This window comes from Typopeltis vanoorti, chromosome 6 (genome assembly GCF_054136105.1).
Source record: "Typopeltis vanoorti isolate ZY-2024b chromosome 6, IOZ_Tvanoo_1.0, whole genome shotgun sequence".
In the NCBI taxonomy this organism is placed as follows: domain Eukaryota; kingdom Metazoa; phylum Arthropoda; class Arachnida; order Uropygi; family Thelyphonidae; genus Typopeltis; species Typopeltis vanoorti.
Genome location: NC_143554.1, coordinates 57,205,175 through 57,232,270, shown reverse-complemented (window position 1 = coordinate 57,232,270; position 27,096 = coordinate 57,205,175). Strand labels below are relative to the sequence as shown.

Genomic DNA, 27,096 nt, shown 5'->3' with positions numbered 1-27,096 from the left:
TTAAAAGCATTCAGCCAGAATATTACAATCAAGTTAAAATTGTTATCCTTTCACTAGGATGACAATTAAACAGCAATTTAAAATGAATATGACATAAGGATGTCATATTCATTATCAAATTTATGATAATGTATCCTCATCATCCTGTTGTCTTCTCATGCACCTCTAACATCAATCTGCTGGATTTTGGTCCTAGCCTGGGTCTTTATTTCTACCATTGGCATGAAACACTTTTATTATCATCATCAGACCTCCAGGGAATCAAAGACCTCATTGAGGGAGATCACACCAGCTTCCCCCCTTAAACATTCACACTAGATGCACTCATGACCTCAACATGAAAATTGTTCCACTCACTCACAGTTCTATGAGTGAATGGAACAATTTTCTTAACCACAAACTTAACTTCCACATCCTCTCCAACCTTTCTGTATAATGAAAATTTTCATCAAGTAATATCCTACAACACCCTTTCAGAATTTTATAGATTTCTATCATATCTCTCCTCTTTCTCCTAGCCTTTCCTCTCCATTCTGTTTAAGTGATTATACCACCTTACATTAGTTCTACCTGTACATTCTTCAAGGCCAGCAATATTGAAGTTCTTCATATCTTCATTTTTCATGATTCAGCTAATGTTGTTACTGCTCACATCACTAATTTGCACTTTTTTTTTCTTTTGTACCATACTGTATAACATCACTTGCAAGAAAATAGAGCTAACTGGAAGATCTCCAATTTGGATATCATGTTTAATGGCTCTTTCCTTCATAATGAGATCCAGTTGTTCAAACACTGCTATTCATTTATCTATATAATGAATTGCAGTGTAGATAGCATGCCTCCTTGTCTTACATTCAACCATCTTCTTGTAGCTCCTACAAACAGCTGACCTCAACTTAAATACAAACTAACTGTATGATGTCCATTTACTCCTTATAACTAGTATTCCTTTCTTTCTTTTTTTATTCAATTTTTTGAGATGTACAAAACTTATATAGAGATCACGGTTATATTCCCATAATTTCTCAACTATTTGTCATACAGCAAAGCAAATATTTCATCCTAATGACCCTAATTTGACATATACCTAGATTGCACTTTCTCAATGATTTTCTTTCACAATGGAACATTCAATTCTCACATTCGGTTTTATGCTTTTTTTTTTTTTTTTTCCAAATAAGAACTAGAGCCCTACTCCAATCATCAAGAATTTGGCCAGAAATAGGACATTTCTGGCCTATCGTCTCATTTCTCTACAACTAACCATGTCATCGAGTGGGACAAAAGCTGTTCCCCTTACATAGAGGAAGATTACCATTCAAGAATTTTCAAAGAGGCAGCCACAGTCGCCCGTTCTACTGTCAACCTTAACAGAAATCAAGGCCTAATACTCCCAGAGATATGGAAAACCCTAATCAGAACCTTAAAAACGGAAGAAATGAACTTTAATACAAACTACAGAAAGTTCCTCAGCAACAGCTAGATGATCTTGTACACGCGATACGTGTTTCACTCACGTTCGATACCATTTTATTTGTAATTATTCTAGTCAGTTTTTTACAGTTATTCTTGTCAGTTTGCAGTTATGCATAATTATGAGATTGTTTAAACCTCTATGTAAGCCCTGAAGATGCCAACAGATAAGTGTGGCGAAACTAGTTGGTTCAGTTAATAAAATTGATCAACACTTGATCGGTAAACCAAAAAATATTATTATTTACTAATTTATGATCAAGAAAATAACCTTCATGATAAATGGTGTTCATTTCCTATTTTAAATTTCCCATATATGTATACATGTTCAGGATATGTATGCTTGTGTATCCTGAACATGTATCTTCTATATGTGAACTTGTATACCTATATGTTAGGACATAGTGTTTATAATGACTAGTCCATGTCCTGAACAGAAATCCTACAGGTACTTACCATATTAGCTTTGTCCTTTTCTCCATATTTTCCTAAAACATATGTCGGGTATCCACTACCAACTCTGCTGTTTACATCTTTTACATCTCTATCAAGGACCAAATTTTCCTTTTTTTTTTTTTTTTTTTTTTTTTTTTTTTTTTTTTTTTTTATATATATATATATATATATATATATATATATATATATGAATCAGCTTCTCTAATGATAAAAAAATTCTTTCATTTCTTTCTTAGTAAAATCTTTTGTGGAACCATCAGCACTAATAACTTTTGCTGTCCAATTACCCATTTTGAATCCATCCATATCACTATTTAAAACTGCTTACTATTTGAGAAGTTTCATGTTTAGTGTCAAATCTAACATTTTATACTTTTATTTAGCAGAATCTACTGATTTTTATTTCTTCATCTTGGTAATAAAAGCCCTCATAAAGAAATTTTGAGTCTCCATTTTGGAAATATTTCAGTGTTATATAGCAGGGTTTTATAAAGTGACTAAAAAGTGTTCACAGATTTATGTGAATAAATCTGTACACCCCTTGAGGGTATGTCAGGAATTTGATAATGATGATGAATATGTTATGTTAATATATATATATATATATATATATATATATATATATATATTACCTATCAAATTTATTTTGTCTATCTATCCAGACCCATAATTCCACTCTGGCTGGCTGGATATTAATTAAATTTGGTATGGGATCTTTACTAAAATTTGTCAGTAGTTTCAATTCTGATATAAATTGATCCATTTTACTGAAAAATGTTTGGCATAATTTTATCATTAAGCAGATTTAAGGTGGCTAGTGGTTTACCTCAGACTTCAATCCATGGGCCATTGTTGTTCAATCTATACATTAATGACATTGGGGAGGGTCTAACAGGAGATATCCAATTGTTTGCCAATGATGCGAAGATAGGCAAGGAAATCAGGAATGCTACTGATATCCAGCACTTACAGAATGATTTGAATAAGCTGGAAATTTGGGCAAACAAAAATGGCTATCAATTTAATCATGAAAAGCGTAAGTTATACATTTTGGTGCGATGAAATTCCCAGCAGAATATTATACTAGAGGAGTTATGCTACATGAAATCGATGAGGCTAGGGTCTTGGCACAATGGTGAATAGGAATTTGAAGTTTAAAGGTCAAATAGCAAAAATTGCAAATACAACTCAGGATAATTGCAATGTTGAAGTGAACCTTGACTTGTAAGGATAAGAAATCATTCTGCCTCTTTATAAGGCCTTGATAAGACCTCACCTGAACTGTTGTGTGCAGATTTGGTCTCCCAGATTCCAAGGGGATAAAGAAGCTGTGGAAAGGGTGAAAAGAAGAGTAACAAAATTATATACAGATTATGAGATTTAGATTATGCGGACATATTGTGAGTATGCAGATTACAGACTGCAGTTAACAGCAGAAAGAGGGGTAATATGACAGATGTCTATAAACTTCTGAATTGATGTTATAGGATATCGTGTAATGAAAGTTTTCTTTTTTATGGAAGGTGGGGGAGAGAACATGGAGGCATCCATGAAAGTTAAGTTTGTTCACAGTCAAGAAAGAGATAACAGCTAGGTTTTACTCTCACAGAGCAGTGAGTGAATGGAATAGTTTGCCTTGAAAGATAGTGCATGCATCTAATGTGAATGAATTTAAGGTAAGTATGACAGTTGGTTTGGGTGATGTATAACCTCCCTCAATAAGTCCTTGAATTCCCTAGAGGTCTCAGATAATAATAAATAATAATAATAATTTGTATAATTTGAAATTATACAAAATACTAATTTTTATGCCTGCATGTTGTTGAACATAATATTTCAAAGACAATAAACACTGGTTAAACAAATTTTTATTAAAAGTTAATATATGCAAGATTAGGATTTTGGTAATTACAAAAATCCATTGAAAACTTTAAAAATAATAATCAAATCCCACATAAATGAGTCAGGAAAATATAAAGGATTACACAATTTTTTTATATATGTTATATAAAGTATTATCATTCTAGTCATAATTCATCATGTGAGGTTTGCCTTAGACAACAAGTATCATACCACTCCTTAAACTCATTCCGTCTTACACCTCATCACCTCTCATGCAATGCATTCCTTGCTGCTAGCACTCTCCAAGCAAAAAACTTACTTCTTACTTGCTACTTCCTTCCACAACTTCCAGGAATAGCCTCTTGTTCCTTACCCTTATCTGATGCCAATCCAGATAAATACCTCCTAACAGCTTAAATCTTAAATGTCTCAAATATCACTCCTTGTCTCCTATTCATCATGCTCTGATAGATGTCCTAATGCTTGCCCACTAACATGAATACATTATGCCAACTGGAGAGTAAATGCAGACCAGATAAAATAGAATATTTTTTATTTAATAAAAAATAACTTTCTAGATGAAATCAGATGCAACACCACAAATTGCTTTATTGAACTCCTACTGACTTACTGGATATCATTAAAATAAATGAGAAAAGGTCATCACCAATGTTCTGTATTGGTTATCCTTATAATTGATGCAGGGCAGTGGTGAGGTAACTTGCACCAGTTTCTTCATTCCTTCAAATCCCAGTGACCAGATCAAAGCACAATAATCCAGATATTGTCTGATCAAGGCTTTATACTATTGACTATTTAGACTTATGTGCTGGCTTGAACTAATATGGAGTTTAATGGAATAAATACAGCGCATATAAATAATTAAATGTTTAATCAACCCTATATTTCAACTCAGTCTGAGACATTCAGGGGAAACAATATTAAAATTGCAAAAACACTAGGTGGAAAATATTAGACTGAAGTCCTATGAGGGGTACCCTCTATGGGAACTGTTGGATAGCCTCAGCTGTGTTGGGCAGGAGGTCTAAGAATTAGAGTTTCCCAAATCTTGAGAAGTTTAATCATTCTGGCTACTTCATTTGTAAACGTACTATTTATAAACACATTGAGGGTACAGTCATGGACTCTCCTCTCTCTTCCCCTCTCACTAATATAGAGCATTTCGAAAAACTTGCTCTTGATATTACTATTCTCAAACCTTCTATCTGATGTGTTCTCTATTTCACCACATGACTCAGACACATTAGACTCCCTTCTCCATCTCAACAGACAGCACCCAAGAATCCAGTTCACTACAGAAAAAGAAAATAATAATAGCCTGCCTTTTCTAGATACTCTAATCACACATCTTCCCAATGACACCCTTTCGTTCTCAGTTTACCGAACCCCTCACCCCCACACACAGGTAAATACATATACGAACTTTCCCGTCTAAGGACTCCATGGAGTTGCCAGTAATAATAATAATAATTAGAAAAGGGCTGATTTTGATTCTCTTCAAGAAAAGAGAAATCTTTAGATGGCCTTTTTCAATTGAAGGCAAGTTAATTGATCTCATAGGAAGGTAGTAGGGTTTTTATTCTATAAACTCAGGTTTTTTGTGATGCATACAGGTAAATCAACCTGAGAACAAATATAATTTATAGACAAAAATAATAAAATAAAATAAAATAAAGAAAGAAAAACATACTGTATTTTGAGAGTAGATGATGTATAAGGGCTTTGTGGTAGATGGAGGAATGAATAATGTACTTTCCCGTAATAACCCCTTGAATTCCTTGGAGTGATATCACATAAGAAAAATATGTAGCAAAATAAGAGACAGCAAAGCTTGGGAGATTATCAAGATGCAAATGAATATTAATAAGGTAAGCCATACAGAGGGCAAGAAAAAGAGAGGATGATATGGTGGTGGTAGTTCGCTCAATAAATTGGCACTTAACAGTCACTACTTCATGTTTTCTGGGGATGAAGACTAAAGATGGGGCAAATGCAAATGAGAAATGGAAAAGTAAAAGAGATGGCAGTACTCATAAAAACAAATGATTTAAGTAGTGGTAAATACAAAGAAGGATATGAAAGGATTGCTGGAAGCAAGAAAGAAGAGTGAGAAAGTAAAAATTTTTAGCCTATTACTGTGATGAGACAGTACTGAGTTAAGAAGGGCTGCGATAACAAATTATTCAACGTGCAGGCTGTGTAGAAGAAATAGGTGAGTGTTGTTTAGATGTGTGAAATGAGTTTGATGGTAGCCAAGACTTGGATAAGATGGACGGCCTGGCCTGCACTTGAATGGCAATAGGGGTAAATGGAGAAATTATTTATTGGGGATGAAGCCTAATGTAGTCAGGAAAATAGGAGGAACAGTGAGAATGTGTGTAAATGTGTGTAACAGAGAGAAACTTAGCCAAGTGAGTTCACAGTTCACCAAATTATCGCAAAGAACACTAAGTGGGTGACAAATTATCCAAACTGACCAGTTGGCAGAGAAAACAACTCATGATAAAAAGAAGAATTTATTAAACGGTTGCAAGATAACTTTCTCAAGCAACATATGAAAGAGAATTCAAAGACAGTGTTAGATTTGATCACAGCATCAGAAGTGGTCTCAAGTGGATGAAATTGTTTTGCCACAAATTGGTTACAGCAATCATCCAGGACTTATCTGGGAAATACTGTAGATAAGCATATGAATGTTCCAATTAGGAAAGGTTACTTACTGAACTATAAGGCAGGAAGTTATCACTAACTCAGAAGAATACTATGGCTGATGTCATAATATAGGTAGTTCCTGCCTTTATGAATTAATTGGTTCTTGGCAACCGTTCGTAAATTGGGAATTCGTAAAGAGGGAGTTTATTTGCCTTAGATATAATGCTATTAGCAATAGTTACGTACGTAGGAAGGAATACCTAAAATATAAAATGAATATTAAAAAATAAGAAAAGACTTTACTGCCCAAAGATTTACATATTTAAAAAATAACATAAGAAAAATTTTTAATTAAAAAAGATTCTTTGAAAAAAAAATTAACTCATTTCTATATCACCGGGTGAATTGGCAGCCGTCAAGGTAGTGGGAGATATGTTAAGAAGCTTCGGTACATCTTTTTTTTTCAAAGAAGGCCTCAAGTGTCATCTGCTTCATTGACTTTCGCTTCTTTTCATTTAAAATAGCTCAATAGCAAGCAGAAGCATTATTCATTTCACAAGAAAATTTACTAAATCGTTCAAAGTCTGAATCTTGTGATTCAAAGATTGCTTGAGCTTTTTCGTGAAGCTTAAATGCCTCTTCTAGGCCTTTTAAAGTGAAAAACCAAGTTGGAGCTTCATATGAATTATCTTCTTTGTCTTTTTCTTCTTTGTTTCTTTCCTGTTCCTCTAATTCAAGAAGATCATTGGGTGAGAGTTGCATAGTGCGAGATTGAAGCTGCTCATTAACATCACCTTCTGAAACTTCCATTTGCAACTGATTAACCATACCTAAGATTGCTTGAGTTTCAGAATTCACAATCTTTGTTGGGTCTTCAAAGCCTTCAAAATAATCATTAAACTGAGGTTTAATAATAATTTTATGCCATACTCCTTTCATAGTTTTTTTTGGAAGCTTTATGCCAGGCACTCCGTGTTACCCGAATTGGTAACAATGTTGAACTGAATGAATTACTAAAATGTTGAATCTCTTCCAAAATTCTTTGATAGAAAAGTTTCCATCTTTATCAGTTGCTTCTATTAACATTTCAAAAGTCTCTTTGAGACAATGTGCTTTACTTATTGCAATCACAGTGAAAGTTAAAAAGAAAACAAAATAAAAAATCAGATGTAACTGAAGAAAACTATGAATAACAACACGTCTCCCAGCCTCATGAGTGACTGAGGCTCATTCTAACTGATCATTACATTCATACAATCATTACATCCTTTGCTGCATACAATTTAAAACGAAAATTCCGATCCAAAATTTTTGTAAATATAAAAATTTATAAAGCAGGAATTCGTAAAGTGAGAACGACTTGTACTGATATCAGTAACTAAATGGAAAGGATATCAGCATTGTTTGGGAAGCTTGAAAAAAAAAAAAAAAATGCTTAAATGAAGTATTGAATGTGTCTCTAGAGTTCAAAGAACAAATATGGTAAAGTGAAATGAATTTGCAACCTTATTAAGAAATCATATCAAGAAATCATAATAAGAAGACGATGATGCGGAGGTAATATTGTGAGAATAATAGAGAGGATCTCATGTTAGAAGCTTAATAGAGTGAAAAGCACTGAGAAAGTATTAAAAATATTTTCATCTTATTCACTGAGAGGATCTCATGTTAGAAGCTTAATAGAGTGAAAAGCACTGAGAAAGTATTAAAAATATTTTCATCTTATTCACTGAGACATCATCAAGGAGTACAATATGAGACTTGTAACACACGTGCATGCACGCACACACAAAACTAAGTGAAACACAAACAAAAGACTACATAGTCCTAACTAGGTGGACACCTGTTGATGGCCTAGGATGTAAACAGGGATTTCCAAGTATTAGTGTTTTCAATATTTTAGGAAGTTTAATGAAACCATGTTAATTAAAATTAGGCTGATTTCTGAGAACAACTGCAGATTCCAAAAATGTCTTTCTCTTCTAAATTTACTGCAATGGAGCACATGGTCTTTTTCCAATTGATTCTATAAGTTGTATTTAAAGTATGGTCTGCAAGACCTGATTGACCATAATCATGACTGCAGGTGTATTTTTTTGTGCTTCCATTCAGATGTTGGCTGATATTCTTGCCTTGCCATAATAGGTCAACTTGCAGGAATAGGGCACTTCAAATACTCCAGGCACACAGAGAGAGAGAGAGAGATGAGGGATCCGATCTTTACTAGAACGGAATAAGGGTAGCAAGCTTTCAGTGTGGCTTGAAAGTCATGCAGAGATGTATTTCTTTAAGACTATTTTTTCTCAAGTGCCTCAGACAGAGGGGATGATACAGAATTATTAAACTCTTTCTCAAGAGAGAGTCAAGGATTAGAAGAAGGATTGATTATTTTTTTGATACTGTAGGAACTGTATCATTAACAACAAACTTGATCATATACACCATGCCATGTAAATGATTAAGTTCTGCTCTAAGAGAGGATTCACTGCAACGAAGATTATAGGTTCTATTGGTTAGTGTTTTAATGATACCACATTGTTGAGAGGGGGTGATGAGAAAGTTTGTGAATGCATGGGTGAGCTTCCTGTATACTGAAAAGGAGACAGGCTACTATTGGGTAGGCATGTTACCAAGGTGTCTAAAGACAGGCTAAACTATTATCAATTACTTTTCCATGGTAAACTGAATTCTAAGGTGAAGACTACTGAGGTGAGAGGAGAGAATAATATATATGGGCCATGAAGCCAAATGGGGAAAAACATCATCCACATATCTTAATCAGAAAGGTTTGAAAGGAGCTAAGTGAAGAGCTTGTTTTTCAAAATATTCCATAAAAAATTGGCTAAGGAGGGGGATGAGAGGGGGAGAATGAATAGAGGTATCCTCTATCTGCTTATAAATTTTGTGCTTCCAAGAGAAATATCCAGAATAAATAGTAAAGGAAAACAGATCAGTAATAACAAGTGATGAAGTGTTAGGGAATAGTGATGAAGAGTGAGGTGATATCAAAGCTAACCAATATACTTGTATTACTAACATTAAATTCTCAACAGAAGTTTTAAAATGGATAGTTTTATATATATATATATATATATATATATATATATATAGGCTTACATATTTACTCGGTAGATAATGTTATGAAAAAAATTAGGTTTTAAACTGTACTTCGGTCTTTTATATTAGTTCTGTTGATGTAATTTTATTATGTCTCTGTTATTTTACATGATTCTTTGTCTTTGATACCTGAAGAACTTGAATTTTGTTCAACGAAACTAGTAGTATCTCAGCATTAAACTTTATTCTTTTTAATCTCAGTATTATAGTCATTCAAACTAATATTTTCAGATATATATATATATTCATTTTAATATTCTACTGCCCTATCAGGACATGGCCTGATAGGGCAGTAGCTCTCGTTCTCTTGTCCTGTTTTCAATAAACATGAACAATGAAAGCCGCCAACATGAAGTAAATTGGACAACAACTTCAAACCTACACATTTGCCATGATGAGGTAGAACGCTGCATTGTCGAGTCAAAAGAAATCACTTTGGACCCTCTTCGTATGAACAATAACTCTGCTATAATTTGCCTGACTCTTTCAGCTCTACTATCAGATACTGTAGATCGCGTGGTTCCACACACACACAACTATACAACAATAGAACTTTAACACGGACTATAGCTCAAGTTCATAATAACTGTAATTTACAGTCGAATAGTATAGCTTTAGAGTGCCTCAATGTTTTTTTTTCAGTGTCTTTTAATAGTTTTCTATGTTCTTAATGCCTGATGAAATCAATCCCAATGAAACATGTTGCGTTTTCAAATAAATCTCAGTTTGTTATAATTCTCGGATTTTTAGTCAGTTTATATTAAAATGAACATATCCCAACTCCGAGTTAATAGTAGTAGTCATATATATATACTAGGGGGCTCTGCCATGCGCCCCCCCCCCCCCTGAGTTCCGGACTGGAAGGTCGGTTCTCCTTGAATTCTGATGAGTCAAATTTTGAAGACTCGAAAGGGGGGTCCCCCCCACTGGTGCCTTTTCCTTTCTTAGTGCTGTTTTCATTCATTAATCCTCTAACATGAGTTTCTCCTAGCACTTAAGACTTAACACATGGAAAGGTGAGGAGATATGAAGTACAATATAAGATGCAGGCCTGAAAAGCTTCAAGTATTGTATAGAAAGCAAAGTCTGAATATGAAAAGAAATTGGCTGTTCAGGCTAAAGGCAACCCAAAAGAATTTTATTATGCTGCAAGTAAAAGAAAGAACGAATGCAAGAGAATAACTTTACTGAATACAGACAGTATGCTTATGTCAGAAGCAGATGCAACTGCTCACTCTGCTAAGATCTATCAATTTGGTGTATGCAACATGACACACAGTGCTACCACCACATTGCGTGAAGAGATCGAGATGTGTGAGGAGGTTCTAGAGCTGTTACATAGTCTGGATAAAAACTTAATATGGATAGAGGGAATATTAGCAAGTATACTAAAGAAATATTCAGCTCAAATGGTTAGGCCCTTGACCTGGTTGCATAATTTAAATCTCAGATCAGGAAAGATCCCACAGAAATGGAAAGTATGTATGATAATCCCATTTCCAATGGTAATGCAAAACCTGATGCACCTAGACCTATTGGTATCTCTGGAGAGGGTGGTAAAGATTGATCGAGTGTATGAGGTTAATAGGTTCGCATGGTTGTGAGTGTTATTAATAACAATGCAGAAATGAGTTCACATAGAAGCTATACTTTGTAAGGAATAGCACAGGTTTACTAAAGGGAAGTCATGTCTGAGTCATTTGCTCATATTTTATAATAATGTTACAGCTGAGTTGGATAAAGGGAATAGATACACTGTGACTGTTGGACTTTGCCAAGGCATTTGACAGGATACTACATGTAAGGCTGCTGCATAAATTACAGGATATAGGATTGTAATATAAACTATTGACTTAAAATTTAAAGTGACAAGTGGGCTTTCCTGGCAATCAGTCCTTGGAACTGTTGTTGTTCATTAATGTATATTAATGATACTGATATGCAATACATAAACAGAATGACTTGAATAGACTGGAACTGTTGTTGTTCATTAATGTATATTAATGATACTGATATGCAATACATAAACAGAATGACTTGAATAGACTGGAACTGTTGACAAATGATAATAGCTGTCAATTCAATGTTGGTAAGTGCAAAGTAGATTTCACAATGGTAGCAATATAGCCACCTGGAGGGGGGAAAATTGTTTCATTGGGAAACAAAAATTAATTTTACATGCAATGTTGAATCTGCTGATGAAGAAATTCAAGAACTAATTGAATTAAGATGTAATGAAGAATATAGGTATAACTTCACCAAAAGATGGAATTACTGATTTGTGGGGCTAAAAAAAACAATTGTTTTCTCCAATAATGTGGCCTAAAACAACTGAAGTACTTATAATTTTCCAACATCTTATATAGGTGAAAGCGGTTTTAGTTCAGTGAATAAAATCTTAAGAAAATAAATAAACAGACTTCATATATGTACAAAAAAGAGACATTACAATTAAGCTATATAACATCAAACCAAACACTGGGTATTCAGCAAAAATCACCAGGCACAGGTACCCAATGAATAAAAATTAATGAGTATGATATATGTTATTCTTTTAAATTTAGTTCAGGGAGTGATTGGAAAAAATTTGACTGGAAAAGAAAAAAAAAGTCATTTAGGGGATGATTACTAAAGGAAAGTTGAAGAACAATGGTGTAGAGTTATGCACTTTGGCATGATGAAATTTCCAGTGACATATTGGTGGGAATATGTTTGGAGTAACTGATGAGAATGTTATCTTGGTGTTATAGTGCAAATTGAAAATACAACTCAGAGGGTAATCTCAATGCTGAAACAAACATGTATAACATAAAGGAAATCATTTTGCCACTTTACAAGGCCTTAATACAATTGCATCTGTACTAGTGTATGCTAATTTTGTCGACTTGGATTTCAAGGAGATGAAAAATATGTCAAGAGGATAAAAATAAAAGTTACAAAGATGTTGGGATTATAGAACATAGATAATGAGGACAAATTCAGAGCATGTGTACTGCATGCTCTGGTAAGCAGGAGAAAGAGGGATGATATGATAGAAACCTATAAATTTCTGAAATTTCACTATTTAGTCTTGATCAGGATAAAATTGAATTTCATATTGAAAAGAATAACACGTAAGAAAGTTTTAAAGCGAATAAAAGTTGAGCAGCTCTCAGATGTGAACTGTAGACTAAAATACACAAAGATTATTGAAGAAAAAATGAAAGAGTTTGAGAACAGCAACCAAACCTTGGAGATTCAGTGGAAAGCCTGGAAGAAAACACTGATTCAGCCAGATAGGCAGGTGGTGAGCTTGTCTGCAATGATATAAAAATTAGAACTCCATGGTAGACACAGGAAGTTAAAGAGGCAGTGAAGGAAAAGAAGAAAGCACATCAAACATTCCTGGCAAATAAGTCAGCTTGTGCTCTGAGAGAATACACAGACAAATGTAAGAAAGCGAAAAACTGTGTAAAACTAGCTAAACAAAAGTCATACGATGACTTTGGCAAGAACACAGAAAATAAATATCAAGAAGGTGGCAAAATATTTTGAAGGTTGTTGAAGAAGCCTAATTAGAAATAGAGGAAAGAGTGCTGTAAAAGGAGTTAGAGATGATAAAGGTGACTTGAAAATGAGAGAAAAAGATATCCTTGATGTATGGAGCAATTACTTCAAAAAATTGCTAAATAAAAAAAAAGTGATAAAGCAGTAGTAAAAAACACTCAACAGGCATACAGTGAGGAATACATATCAATACTTGATGTAGAAAAAGCCATCAAAGGCTTGAAATGTGGAAGGGCAGCAGGAGTAAATGCTATTCGACCAGAAATGCTGAAGTATAGTGGTATAAAAGTCTTACAGTGGCTGCACTGTATAGTTCAGAAAGCCTGGATAGAGGGATGAATTCCCAATGATTGGAGTAGAGCTCTCATAGTACCCATTATAAAAAGGGAAATAAAACTGAATGTGAGAATTACAGAGGTATTTCCCTACTGAATGTTCCTGGCAAGATTTATGCAAGTATACTTGAGAAACGATTGAGAAGAAGTGTGGAAGAAAAGCTTGGTGAAGAACAAGCTGGATTCCGGCCAAATAGAGGCTGTCAGGATCAGATCTTCACTTTACGACAAACAGTTGAGAAAGAATGGGAATATAACAAAGATCTGTATTTAAGTTTTGTCGATCTGGAAAAGGCATATGACAATGTGCCAAGAGAAAGAAGCTATTCAATAGACTACAGTTATATGGTGTCAATAAGGCATTATATCAATTTTCATGTAGTACTACCATATCCTATACGCCCCTTGAGGATACATGGCAAGAATTTGATGATGATGAAATTTCTGAAAGGGGTTACAGGATACTGGTTGAAAGAATTCCTCACTGTGTGGAATGGAACAGACAAACATCTTCATAATGTAACTGTGGTGCTCCACGACAGACTACGCAACATATTGTAACAGAATGCATCTTCCGTGCTTATCAGAATGACTTTTTACAAGCGGCTCCTGAAATGGTGACCTGGATTACGAACTTAGATCTGAATTTATAATGATATATATGTTTCTTTTCCTTATTATAACATATTAAGACTTTTACTTTTAACTCTTATTTTAATTTTCCAACTTCTTGGATTAGATCTGTGTTTTCCTTCAAAGTTTTAACTTAAAATATTTTAAATTCTTCAATTCTGTTAATATATAATGACATCATGATTCTCTTTTTTAACATCATGTTTTTGCCATGAGCTATGTATGTATGTATGTATGTATGTATCAAGCAATAATTAGTCTTTATTTGAGTTGTAAGTCAGCAGTTAGAATTGAAGGAAGTACAGGAAGATGGTTTAATGTGAAATCTGGTGTTAGACAAGGATGTACATCATCCCTTCTGTGATTCGTTATCTATGGATCACATTATGAAGGAAAGTGGTATTAAATATGATATCAAAATTGGAGATGTTAATGTCAGCTCTTTGCTTTATGTGGACGATGTTATACTTCTAAATAAATCCGCTACAAGTCTGCAAGATTCCTTGACTAAATTGAATAATTGTTGTAATAAATATGGTATGAAGGGCAGCAATAAAAACACAAAGACAATGAAAATAGGCAGAATCGTTGAAAATGTCAACTGCGTTGTGAACAAAGAACCTGAGGAACAAGTAAAACATTTCAGCTACTTAGGCATGATTTTTTGAGAAGATGGTAAATTAAATTTGGAAATGGACAACAGAATCAACAAAGCTAGTATGGTAGGAAGTCAATTGAACAAATTCATATGGAATAAGAGAGAAATTAGTCAGAACACTAAATTAGCTGTATACAAGATTCAAACCAATTTTAACTTATTGGTCTGAGAGCTGGGTCAGAAGTAAAACACTTGACTAGAGACTGCAGATATGAGAGTCCTGAGAAAGATTAGTGGCGTGAACAGATGGCATCAATGGCAATATCATATTAAAAATGAGGATATTAGGAAAGAACTTGACATTGTCAGCATCTAGGAATGCGTTAGCAGAGCTAATCTAAGGTGGTATGGTCATTTAAACAGAATGGGCGAGGAAAGATTGGCAAAACAAGTATTCTCTGCTAGGTTGGCAGGAAAACGACCCAGGGGAAGACACCAAGATATAGGTGGATTGATATGGTACAAAGTGCCTTAGACGACAGAAATATAAGATCTGATAATATTGGAGTCTTGACAAGTAACAGACTGATCTCAGGGAAAATTGTAGATAGGAAGTTAGTAATGATGTAAATTTTTCATGTAGTACTATCATATCCTATACGCCCCTTGAGGGTACATGGCAGGAATTTGATGATGATGAAATTTCTGAAAGAGGTTACAGGATACTGGTTGAAAGAATTCCTCACTGTGTGGAATGGAGAGTAGAGCATTTGTGAAAGTTAAGTCTGTGAGCAGTTACAGAGCAGTAAGTGAGTAGAACAGTTTGCCTGGTAAAGTGGTGAGTTAAGTGTGAATGAGTTAAGAAAAGGTGTGTTAGCTGATGAGAATGTATGGCCTTCCTCAACATGTACTTGACTCCCAGGAGGTCTCTGATGATAGATGATAATAAAAAGACATTTATTCATAGTTCAAATTGCTTCATGTTTCATCTATGTTCAAATATAAATGCCTTCATGTATCCAAAGAAATTTATGCAAACAAGATCTAAGATTATTCCGTTAACTCATGTCAAGATGATAGTATCCAGCTAGAATAAACTACTCATTTCAAAAAAAAAAAAAAAAAAAAGCCAAATGAAGACAGAAGATTTTATGACAAACCTGGTTTATTTTTAGGATCTCTTTTAATAGATGAGTAGACATTATCTCACTTTACATCTTTGAAAACATGCTGTAGTGTAGTGTTGTGATGACCAATACTTTTGAAATTCTGTAACAAAACAATAATTAACAATTTGATAGTTATTAATAGTAATTAACAATTATTCCGAAATACATTTATTCCTTAATATAATACTGGACAATGAGAAAGTAAGGGAATACAAAAAGTGATTATAACAATTGAGTGATTTTATCAAAGGGCTTATCTGTGGTGATCAGGAACTGTTACTAGGACAAAGGTTTGTTATGACATCTTGAATACTACCCACAAATTTGGTCACCTGGATTTCTTGAAGATGAGAGGATCCAGAGACTGATTACCGACATGGTGAACATTTTGTGGAATGCTCCTAAGACAGAGTATACACAATTAACAGGCAGAAAAAGAGAGGATATGATGAAAAAGGTATTAAGAAGGTTAGGATAAATTCAGAGGAAATTTTTCAACACATGACAGCCAGATGGGGAGAGGACAGTGTGTGTGTGTGGGGGGGGGGTATCTCAGCAAGTTGTGTGCAGTTAGCAAAGGCATGAGAACTACATTTTCACAAATATTTGTGCTTTAATCAGCCTTAGCTAATTAAACATTCAACTGTGATTTCATGTAACTATTCTAATGTGAGTACTTTGCTAGTGAGTTTTTACACTCATTTTACAATGTGAATAAAAAGTAATCAACCATGTGTAAGAATAATGGTTGGTGTGGGCCACCTACAATCAGTCCTATGACTCTATAGAGACACTCAGATGATACATTAAAAATAGTTACACATTCAGTGAGAATAGCGCTAGCTTTTAATCGTCTTAGCCCAATGGTCTCCAACTGCTCATGTACAATGAAATAATCAACACATGTTTAATAGTTGCAATATTTTGTCATTCACAGAGATCTGGAATAGAATATAAAAATTGTAATATCATACATAGAAACACACAAACAATAAGTGGAAGTTAGACCAGAAGCCTGAAAGTCATAAGAGTGGGTGGTGCTAATTCTTAGACCACCCGCTCAACAAGAGTAGGTGGTCTAAGAATTAGTTTCCCAAATATGCTGCTGATTCCAAAACCACACTGACTATAGTTATGCCAGCAGACATATTTCTTGTAGTCTTCTAGGTGGATGTAAATAGATATACCAGTTTGTCCATAATACAACACGTTACTAGAATAAGGGACCTTGTATGCACCTGGAACAGAGAGAAGCAGCCAGCCTCATGGAGAATATCTGGCTATGTTCCAGGTGTACACATCTGGAACAGAGAGGAGCAGCCAGCCTCATAGATTTAAAAGCAGCCCAGGGATATTTCTTTAAAAGTTCTGGATTTTTTTCCCCCTGAGGCACCCCAGATATAAGGAAAAGTAACAGCATCCTAATAATCTGTGAAAGGAATTGAAGTGACCAGAGGAATAATTAATTTGTTAATCTTTTTGGCATCATAGCCACTGGATAAGAAGGTATGGTGAATAAAGGAGAATTCATATGTGAACAAAGCATCACTGGAACAGAAGTTGGAGATTCTGTAATAAGGAATTTTATGATGGGAAAGGGGATAGAAATTATGGGAAAATTTGTGTATTCATTACCCATGTGAGTAGATTATCTGTAAACTGAAAAAGAAAGTACTGTTGAGAAGTATGATTAACATCTAAAAAAGCGCAGAGACTAATTATCTTTTTTTATGATGCTGATTGTGAAATGGAGGAAAGAGTAATAATGTGGGTGATCCACATGGCCAAATGGAGAATATCTGGCTAAGATAATACATCATCAATATATCTTTTCCAGACAGAAAATTTGAGAAAAAAATGGCAGTATCAAGAGTATCTTACAAAATGCCCAATACATTGGAGAATGAAACAGTTGGTCCTCGACTTACAATGTGGGGGGGGGGGGTACTCAATTCCATTCTGATGTTCCCATTATAAGTCAAAACTCTCCTCTCTCTCTCTCTCTCTCTCTCTCTCTCTCTCTCTTCCTCTAGCCCATTTCTATGCGGGGCATTTTACAAAACATGCTCTTGATACTGTCATTCTCAAACCTTCTATGTGGCTAAGATAGACTGATGATGTATATTAGCAAATAATCTCCATTTAGCCAAATTAGACATTAGGCTTACTCCATCCTGAAAGCCAGCATCCTATAATCCAGTTTATAATAGAAAAAAAAAAACATCGTTCTTCCTAGACACTCTAATCATACTTCTTTCCAATGACATTCCTTTCACAGTTTACAAAAAAACATACTTACATACACCAGATACATACACAAACTTTCCCATCATTTCTTCCACCCAGTGGTGAGCCCTTTGTTAAATTTTTCTCAAATTTGCGAGCCCCTTGTTCTTCTTGTTTACTTTTTTATTTTTTTTGAAACATATTAAGCGACAAACTCATACTATAACCTAACAAAAATTAGTCTATTTGGCATTATAGATTATTTGGAATTATTGTTTCAACTCCTCTATAACGAATGCGCCCAAGTTTGAAAATAAAATAAGCGCATGCGCTATCTTTACCCTTCTCTCTTCTGGTAGCCAATTGTATGGTAAAACCAGTAGCCAATCAAATGTTTTATAAAATATAAAAGATTTTATTCTTTTATATTTTATAAAAAAATAAACAATTTTTTTTATAAAAAAATTTTTATTCTTTTATAAAATTTTTTTTTTATAAAAGAATAATTTTTTTTTTTTTTTTTTTTTTTTTGCTCGACGATGCGAGCCCGTTGTTAAAATTTCCATAGCTCACCACTGCCCCCACCCCATCAATATGGTATTACAATAACCCTTAAGAGCCTCCAACCAGACTTCCCTCACAACATTTTTTTAATTAATTCACTCATATTTCTATCCACTGGACACAATTCCAAAAAAGATTAACAAAAAAAATTGTTTCTATTACCTCAAAGATTATATACATAAATAATCTAGGACACCTCAGAAAAAATAGCCAGAACTTTAAAGAAATATAATCATCTAAACTGCTTTCATATCTCATATGAAACTGGCTGCCCTTATCTGCACCCCTAAGGATCAACTCTCTGTTCCAGGTGAATATAAATCCCTTGTTCTTGCAACTTGTTGTATTATGAACAAAGTGGTAGATCCTGCACTAACACCCACCTTGAAGACCACAAGAAATCTATCTGCTGCCACAAATATGTCAGTCAGTTCTAGAAGTCATGCCTTGGAAAGTGTGTAAAATCAGATGGAAAAAAATACTATGCTTCACCACAAACACAAAGGACTTTTTTTTTGGGGGGGGGGGGGGGAGAATCAGCAGCAGAAGATTAAAATAAATAAATAAATAAATTTAAATAAACATGCCTATGTAAAACTTTGCAAGATTGTTTCCCCAGGCCAAATAGGAGTACTACACTCCTAAGAGTGTAAGGGCACTCTCTGTATGGATGCTCTGTTGTGGTTTTATAATTGTGTAAAAACACAATTATGTACAATTGTAATTTTATAACTTTTATACTGCATTCCAGATGATGTTTCTGTGAAATAGAGAAATACTGGAATTATTAAACCAATATTTGATTAGTTCATTGTGCCATTTTTGTTCTATTAAACATGAAGATGAACTTATATTAGTAAAACTTAAATACACATTTTTTTCTGCTCAAATTCATAACATATTCACTTATAAATAAGTGGATATGTTCTGAATGCTAATAAAGAATGGTTTATTACCAATTATAAGAATGGTTCAGCAGGAAAACACTGCATCATCCAATCTACTTAATCCTCATCTTCACGCTATGCCACTATCTACAATTCTACACATTAACAACACAGAAGTATGCTTAGATAAAGAATTAAAACAAGATAATTTCTTGTCTATTATAACTTAGTTTGTAGCCAGGTCAAAAAAACTTCCTACAACTTTCTTTGATCCAGAGGACTTTAATAATATGATGATATACCATTTTAAAATATGACTTCCCCACTGATTTAACTTCAGTATCTTCCAGAGTCTAGCTACCACTGATAAGACCTTATTAAAGGAAGAAACTAGTCTGGGTAGTGACCCTTTCCATAGCACACAGCAATAAATATGTCCAAAAGGAAATGTGCCATGTATTATGGGATAATGATGCAATTGATATGAATCAACAGCCTCTATATACAAATATCCCAGTCATAATCATATTTTAAGCACAAGCTTTCTTTTGCTTACACTTGTATAAAGGTTTAAAGTAAGAATATAATTTATTTTTCTATTATTGTCATTATTATGGGCTACTCCAAGGAGTCTTTAGACTTACCGAGGGAGACTCTAAAATCATGTCAAGAACTATCCAACATTTGCACAGTATCTATCATACTTTGCTTTGAACTCATTCACAGTCATGGCACCCACAACAGACTCGGGCAACCTATTCCACTCATTCACTACTCTCCATGCAAAAAAACTAGTTCTAACACCACTGCTAACCTACTCTTACTCAGTTTCCATGGATGGCCCCTAGTATTCATCACCAGACCTGCTCTGAAAAATTTCCTCTGAATTTATCTTGTAAAAACCACTCAGTAATTTGTGTCTCAATCATATCCTCCCCCCTTTTTTTGGCCTATCAACCAGTTTCTGTAACCCACAAATCTTCAACCTGTTCTCATAAGATTCATTCCACAGACCTGCTACAATCTTGGTCACTAACCTCTGGATCCTCTCCACCTCCTCCTCCTGATCACCAAGAAATCCTGGCATCCAGATCTGTGCACAGTAGTCAAGATGGGTCTTATGAAGGCTCAATAAAGAGGAACAATAACCTGCTTGTCTCTGCTCATCAAAGTTCTTCAGTAACCAAGTGATCTGATGAGCTGCTTTAGCTACTTTTGCTATGTGCTCCACTAACCTTTAACTCCCTATCCACTAAGACTCCAAAGTCTCTGGCTTCATCAATTTCCTAGAGTACAGTTCCATCAATATGGTATACAGCTGGTAATCTTTTCATCCCAAAATGCATAACCTTACACTTTGCCACATTAAACTGACATCCATTCTCCTTTGGCCAGTCTTCCAATCTATCCAAATCATCCTGAAAATTTCTGATATCATCTGTATTAACTATTGCTCTACCCAACTTTGCATCATCGGCAAATAACTGAACAGGTCTTCTCAGATCCTTTCCTTATATTGTTAATGTACAAATTAGGCAGCAGCAGCATTCCAAGAACAGAACCCTGCAGCATGCCATTGGTCACAGGCCTAGGACTCTACTCCTAAATAAACTACTTCCTGATATCTCTCCATCAACCACTCTCTTATCATATCAACAATTCTATATCCATCTCCATGTGCTGCAGTTTACTGATTAGAATTCCATGTGGTATTTTGTCAAAGACCTTTGCAAAGTCAAGCAGTATCACTGTAAACCATTACCTTTATCCAGTTCAACTGTAACTGTATTATAAAACATGAACAAGTTACTGAGACATGACCTACCCTTCATACAGTATCCCATTTCCATCTATCCATTCCTGCATTTTGCTACTGACCAACTTTTCCAATACTCTAACAACTCCTGATATGCTAATCGGTCGGTAATTTGCTACATCAGTCTTGGAGCCTCCTTTATGCAATGGAACTATTTTTCCCTCTTTCCACCTTCTTGGGACTAACCCAGAACTGAGACTTAGATTAAACTCTTAAACAATATGGCAAAGGGCACTGACAATTCCCTGAGCTTCACGTAAAACTCGAGCTGGTATACCATCCAATCCCACAGCTGTATTCACATTTAGGTTCTATATGTTATGCAACTCCATTTCATTTACCTCCATTTCCATACAAGCTTTTGCCTCTCTCATTCCTGCAATATCACCACCTGGATGATACACTCTTGCAAAGTGTTCATTTAGTAATTCTACTATATCGACTAATTCAGTTACCTCCCTACCATCGACATTCATTAAAATCATTCTGTCATATACATTCTTTCTTTTATTTGCAGAATATTGAAAGAACTGTTTGGAATTATCTTGAGCCTGCATTACTAACTTTCTTTCATACTCTGCTTTTGCCTTTTTTTACCACACTACTTACCCTACTGGTACAGTACCTTGAATTGTTCATGTGCCTACTGGTCACCTTTTTCCTTAAATTCCATCCACAATTTTTTTTTTTTTTGCAGCTCCAGCTTAAGGATGATATTCATCCATTTAACTCCCACTTGATTTACTCTCCTGACTCTAGGTATGCAATCCACCATTACTTCCCTCAAAGCCTACTTTATCACTTCCCATGCACAATCAAACCCTTGCAGTTTTACATGCCATGGCACCGACCTAAGCAATCTTCTAAGCTTGTCAATACTTACCAGCCATGTAATTCAACATATACACCATCTTAGGTGAAAATTCCACACATCTAGCCACCTTTGAGGTAAACACAATATGATCACTCTCACCAATTGGTGGCAACGTGGTCATATTTGTTATAGACAAATGCTCAGATATTATTACCAGATCAAGTACTCTTGAACCCCAAGTATATTCCATCACATGCTGTCTCAGGTAATTATCCCTTAGTAACCGCATAAATTCCATTTTCTTCCTCCCATGCCCTCTCCTCTTTCCAATCTATGATCCTATAGTTGAAATCCTAATCATTACCTGTCCTCCACCCCACTGAGTCTATTCGCCAATGCATACTATCACCATCATTTTTTTCCAGCCCCTGGTCTATAGCAGCATCCAACTGTATATTTTGTTCTGATGGCTGGCCTTAATCTCATACCAGATAGCCTCAAATGTGCTATTTTCACTAGCCTGCAGTTGAACTTCTACTCTCTTTAGTTGCAGTTCATCAGCTATCATCAATAACACTCCTACCTCATTCTTTTCTCTCTATCCTCCCTGAACACACACACTATACCCCTTCACATTTTATCTTACTAACTACATCTTCTTTTAGCTATGTTTCACTAATGTCAATAACCTCTGACCAAGATGAACTAACCAATCTCAAAAATTCCTCGCCCTTGTTCAGAATGCTCCTGTCATTAGTGTACAAGTGCAAAAGCCTCTTAGACTCACCACTATCCTGATGCTTTATACTAACTATCCCATTCTGGTTTGTTACCATTGGTACTAACTTAGGCATATTACACACATGCTTACACTCAACTGCCTCAATGATGTCTGCATATCCACTCAACAGCTTCCCTCCCCCTACCCCTAAAGCTCTAGTTTCCCTCATTTTGCATAACCACTTACACTTCATTCAGCGACACTTTTTCGGGTCTCCAAACACCAAATCCATTCAGATGCAAGCCATCCTTCTTGTATAAGTCCTTGAACTCAGAAAACTCACTCCACACATTCACAAACTCCACATCACTCCTGCATAACCTATGCATTGAGTCATTCACTATTATGGCCCTCCTCGGATCTACTCTGTCATACGGCAGCAACAGACTCACTATCCTAACCTCTCACTTTTCTTTTGCCCAGTAATTCTTTCATGTCCTCTCTCATGCCATACTTATCTCCTTTCAAATCATTTGTTCTGGCCAATGCCATCATCTCCTTCACTTACCCTTTTGTGCTCTAATAGCCTCACTAACATCATTAATTTTCACACATGGAAAGCATGATTTTGTCAATCTCTCGTCAATCAACCTCTTATGATTGAATCGTCATAAGACTAGCTCCTTGATTTTTCTTTCTCTCTTGTCAAGTCGTTTTTTCTTGTACGACGATTCAAGTTACCAGTTGACCCACTCACCACACTTCTGCATTTGCTCCAGCTTCACCCTGTGTATCATTCTGCATAACTGAACTATATCCCTCATTACAGCCAACTCTTCGTTCTTTAAATCAGTCATGCTATTCTTTCAATCAATATTTTTCCTCTCTCTCTCAACTGTGTCATGTTTAATCTCTTTCAATCCTATCTGCAATTAAATCACACACACACACACACGCACATATTTTCAAGCATATTCTGAGTTCCATCCACTACTTTAATCTTGCAACTCAAGACATACGTTTGATCTTTCCTCTCACAAGCATACTTTCCCACCACCACTATCACTTTCAAACCAAATTCGATTTGCATTTGGTAATGCAAATTACACCAAATTTGTATTTGATAATGCAAATTTGGTACATTTCACAGACATTGCACTACATTAAGTCCCTCTGGTTAAATTCTTTAAACAATGATGCCTTGGGCACCATTGTTCTGCTTTGCACTGGTGCCATGTGCTATGCTACGTAACTTACTGTGCAAAAGACTAAATTAACAATATTTAAAATTGTTACTTGCATTGTTACTGCTCAGTTATAATTAAAAGTACTGAACGCAGAAGTAAAAACTTCTGTGTGGAAGAATATTAAATAAGCATTCAAATATTTTGTCTATGCTCTCTCTGGGCACAGGTAAAAGATGGCTGGTTCCTTTTGTTGATTTAAATGAAGAATTCTAAATTTTCTAGATGTCTGGAAGTTTTTTAAATTCATATTTGTTATAAGATTACACTTGCTAATTTTTTTTTTTTTCTGTGTTGTTAATAAAACACAAGGGCATCAGTAAGGTTCTGGATATACACATATGTAATATAATGTATACAAGCAATACTTTTATTTAGACCCAGACATGACTGCCTGTGTTAAGGAACACATTAGAATCATTACAGACTGCAGCTGTGTATGCATGCTGTATTATGTATTGCATGTAAGTTGTGCAAATTGTGTAATATGATAAGCATTCTCTAAAGTAACTTTAGATGATGACCTAAAGGTCATAAAATTAAGACAGCATTGCCCAAAGACATCCAGAAGGGGTTGACAAATTGGATAAACTCTCCCTTCAGTCAATTTTAACATTAAAACGTTAACTGACTCAGAAAAAAAAAAAAAAATGTATGAATGCAGCAGCAAGCTCCCAAAATTTTAAAGATTTTAAACATTTAGAAGGCAACCTTTGGAAATCTAAATATTTCCAAAGGTTGCCTTCTGCATGTACTCCCTTAATATACTAGGTTAATTACTACCTTGCCCATAAAACATCCCTGCATACATGGCAATTCTTATGTCTCTGTTAAAGGCTTCATAAAAATATTATCTACAATAAACAAACTAGTATTAATGAATTTACCAGGTATTTCTAATATAATATATTTCTTTGATAATACTTACCATTCCAATTAAGGAGACAATCAAATCAAGCTATTAGCACCATTAAAAGCAACTAAAATGAAATACATCAATGGATCTGCCTGTTGCTTTAAGTGACTGTGCTGCGAAGTGTGTGTATGTGTGTATATATATATATATATATATATATAATGTTACCCTAAAGATCAGTGATCGTTACTTACAACATTACAATTTGTAATGTTCTAAATAAGCAAGAGAAAAATCAAGGGATGTCTAAGCAAGGGAAGCCTAAGTGGAATACTTTAAAAGTCAGAACAATTCTAAGATGATCAGGTAATATCATAAGTAAGTTCTGATTCCACAAAAAAAAAAAAAAAGTTACATAAGATTGGAAAGTTATCATGCAAAAAAGTAACTGACTGTGGATATTTAGGAATACTTCACAAAACCCAAGATTCTTATAACTGATCCTCACATCCTTTTAGATTTTTTCTGACTAAATAGTATGACCATTCTTTCAACTAAACCACAGAGGTATGCAGAGTAATCATAATCCAATAGACTACAGGACTAGTGAAAATGTTCAATGGATAAGAAATCACTGATCAGACAGATGCTTACTAACCCTCAACCAGCCTTGATGCATATTCACATCATGGTTGCCATGGTTGCAAAGTAGCCATTAAAATTACAATCAAGTTTAAGATGACTGACATATGTCATCCACATGGGTGTTTGGGTGGTTAATGGCTGCAGAGTTAAAGTTTGATAAAGAAACTAAGTAAAGCTCATTCTGATAAATATTAAAAAAAAAATAGATACTGTATCCAAATAACTCTATCCATAAAAGAAAGGTATTTCATTTCACAATGACTAAAATTTCGACTGTATTGAATGGGATCTATAAAATACTTGATAGATCTAATAACACTGAAATCAACAAATGCTTTTAAACCATCTGTTTAAGTGCACTGGTTACTATTTTAAAGGGGAGCAAAAGTCAATTTAGTTATCAGTATACTGTATTTATCTTATTAAATGCACTTTAAAATGATATATATGTAGCACCATCAAAATATTTTTATATTTCATGAATTCGATATCAACAATAAAATAAAATAATAAATAAAAGAATAGCTTTTTTTGTTCTTTGATAATGCTATAAGCTAGTTAGTTATCTGTGCTATAATCAACGGGGGGGGGGGGATCTTAATATATCGCGGATTTTATTTTCTAAAATTATGCAATAAGTATGCTTATTATTTCATACGAAACAATTTATCATCGAAGAACTTACTTTCAGTAAGATTTTCGATGGACAGAAATCGAAAGAAGTCTGTAAAAACCAAGTGTTCATATTCTTCTCATTATCAGAAGTCATTCTTCCCAAAAAAATACCAAAGAATACAAAGTATAATTTAAGCACATACCATAACTAACAGTTCGTTTCCAAAAACTTTCAAAAATCTGCGTATCGTCATGATTACGATGAATTGAATAATTTCAAATAAGTTCACTCATAGCATAATCAGTAAGAAAATTCGAAATAGCTATAATACTACTACCATACTATTATAGTTATTTCAATATAAGTAATCAAATAGAGCCTTCTGAAATAAACAATGCAAATTCACAGTTGAGGAGCAATACAATTCAAAACTACCATATTCCATAAAATATCTTCCACACATTTCAGAAAAATAACAAAAACAAATCCTCCTGCCAACCGGAGCGCACCAACATCTTCAATAACTGCAGCAAAGAGAGGAAAGTCGCTGCACCCATAAACATATCCCCATTTTTTTTTTTAATTATCATTTTTTATTCATTTATTTTTATTTTTATTTTTATTTATTTTTATTTTTTTGGACAAAACTGGAATCGTCTTGTTTCGGCGTAGAAATAAATCAAAATAAGATAATTCTATATAATCCATTTGTTGTTCTCAAAGATATAAAATACAGATTTAAAAATGATAATATATTATTGATTTCATGTACAAGTGTGAAGTGAACATTTCGCAAACCAAATTTCAAAGCTACTTAGTGCTGCTAAAAGTCTGAATGTTCAGATCTGTACAGAGGTTGCAC

The 27,096-nt window shown here is 34.4% G+C and overlaps 1 protein-coding gene across 3 annotated transcripts in view; it reads right to left on the bottom strand.

The window, feature by feature from the left end:
* The window catches only part of Gcn5 (Gcn5 acetyltransferase), a 470,342-nt gene extending 443,558 nt beyond the window's left edge, over positions 1 to 26,784 (bottom strand). The window contains exons 1-2 of one of the 3 annotated variants that reach the window (XM_090394171.1): positions 26,670 to 26,784; positions 15,837 to 15,945 (exon numbers count right to left, since the gene is read on the bottom strand). The gene's annotated coding sequence lies outside the window, so the exon portion shown is untranslated. The other 2 variants (XM_090394172.1, XM_090394173.1) reach the window with 2 other exon arrangements.
* Between the last annotated feature and the right edge of the window lie 312 nt (positions 26,785 to 27,096).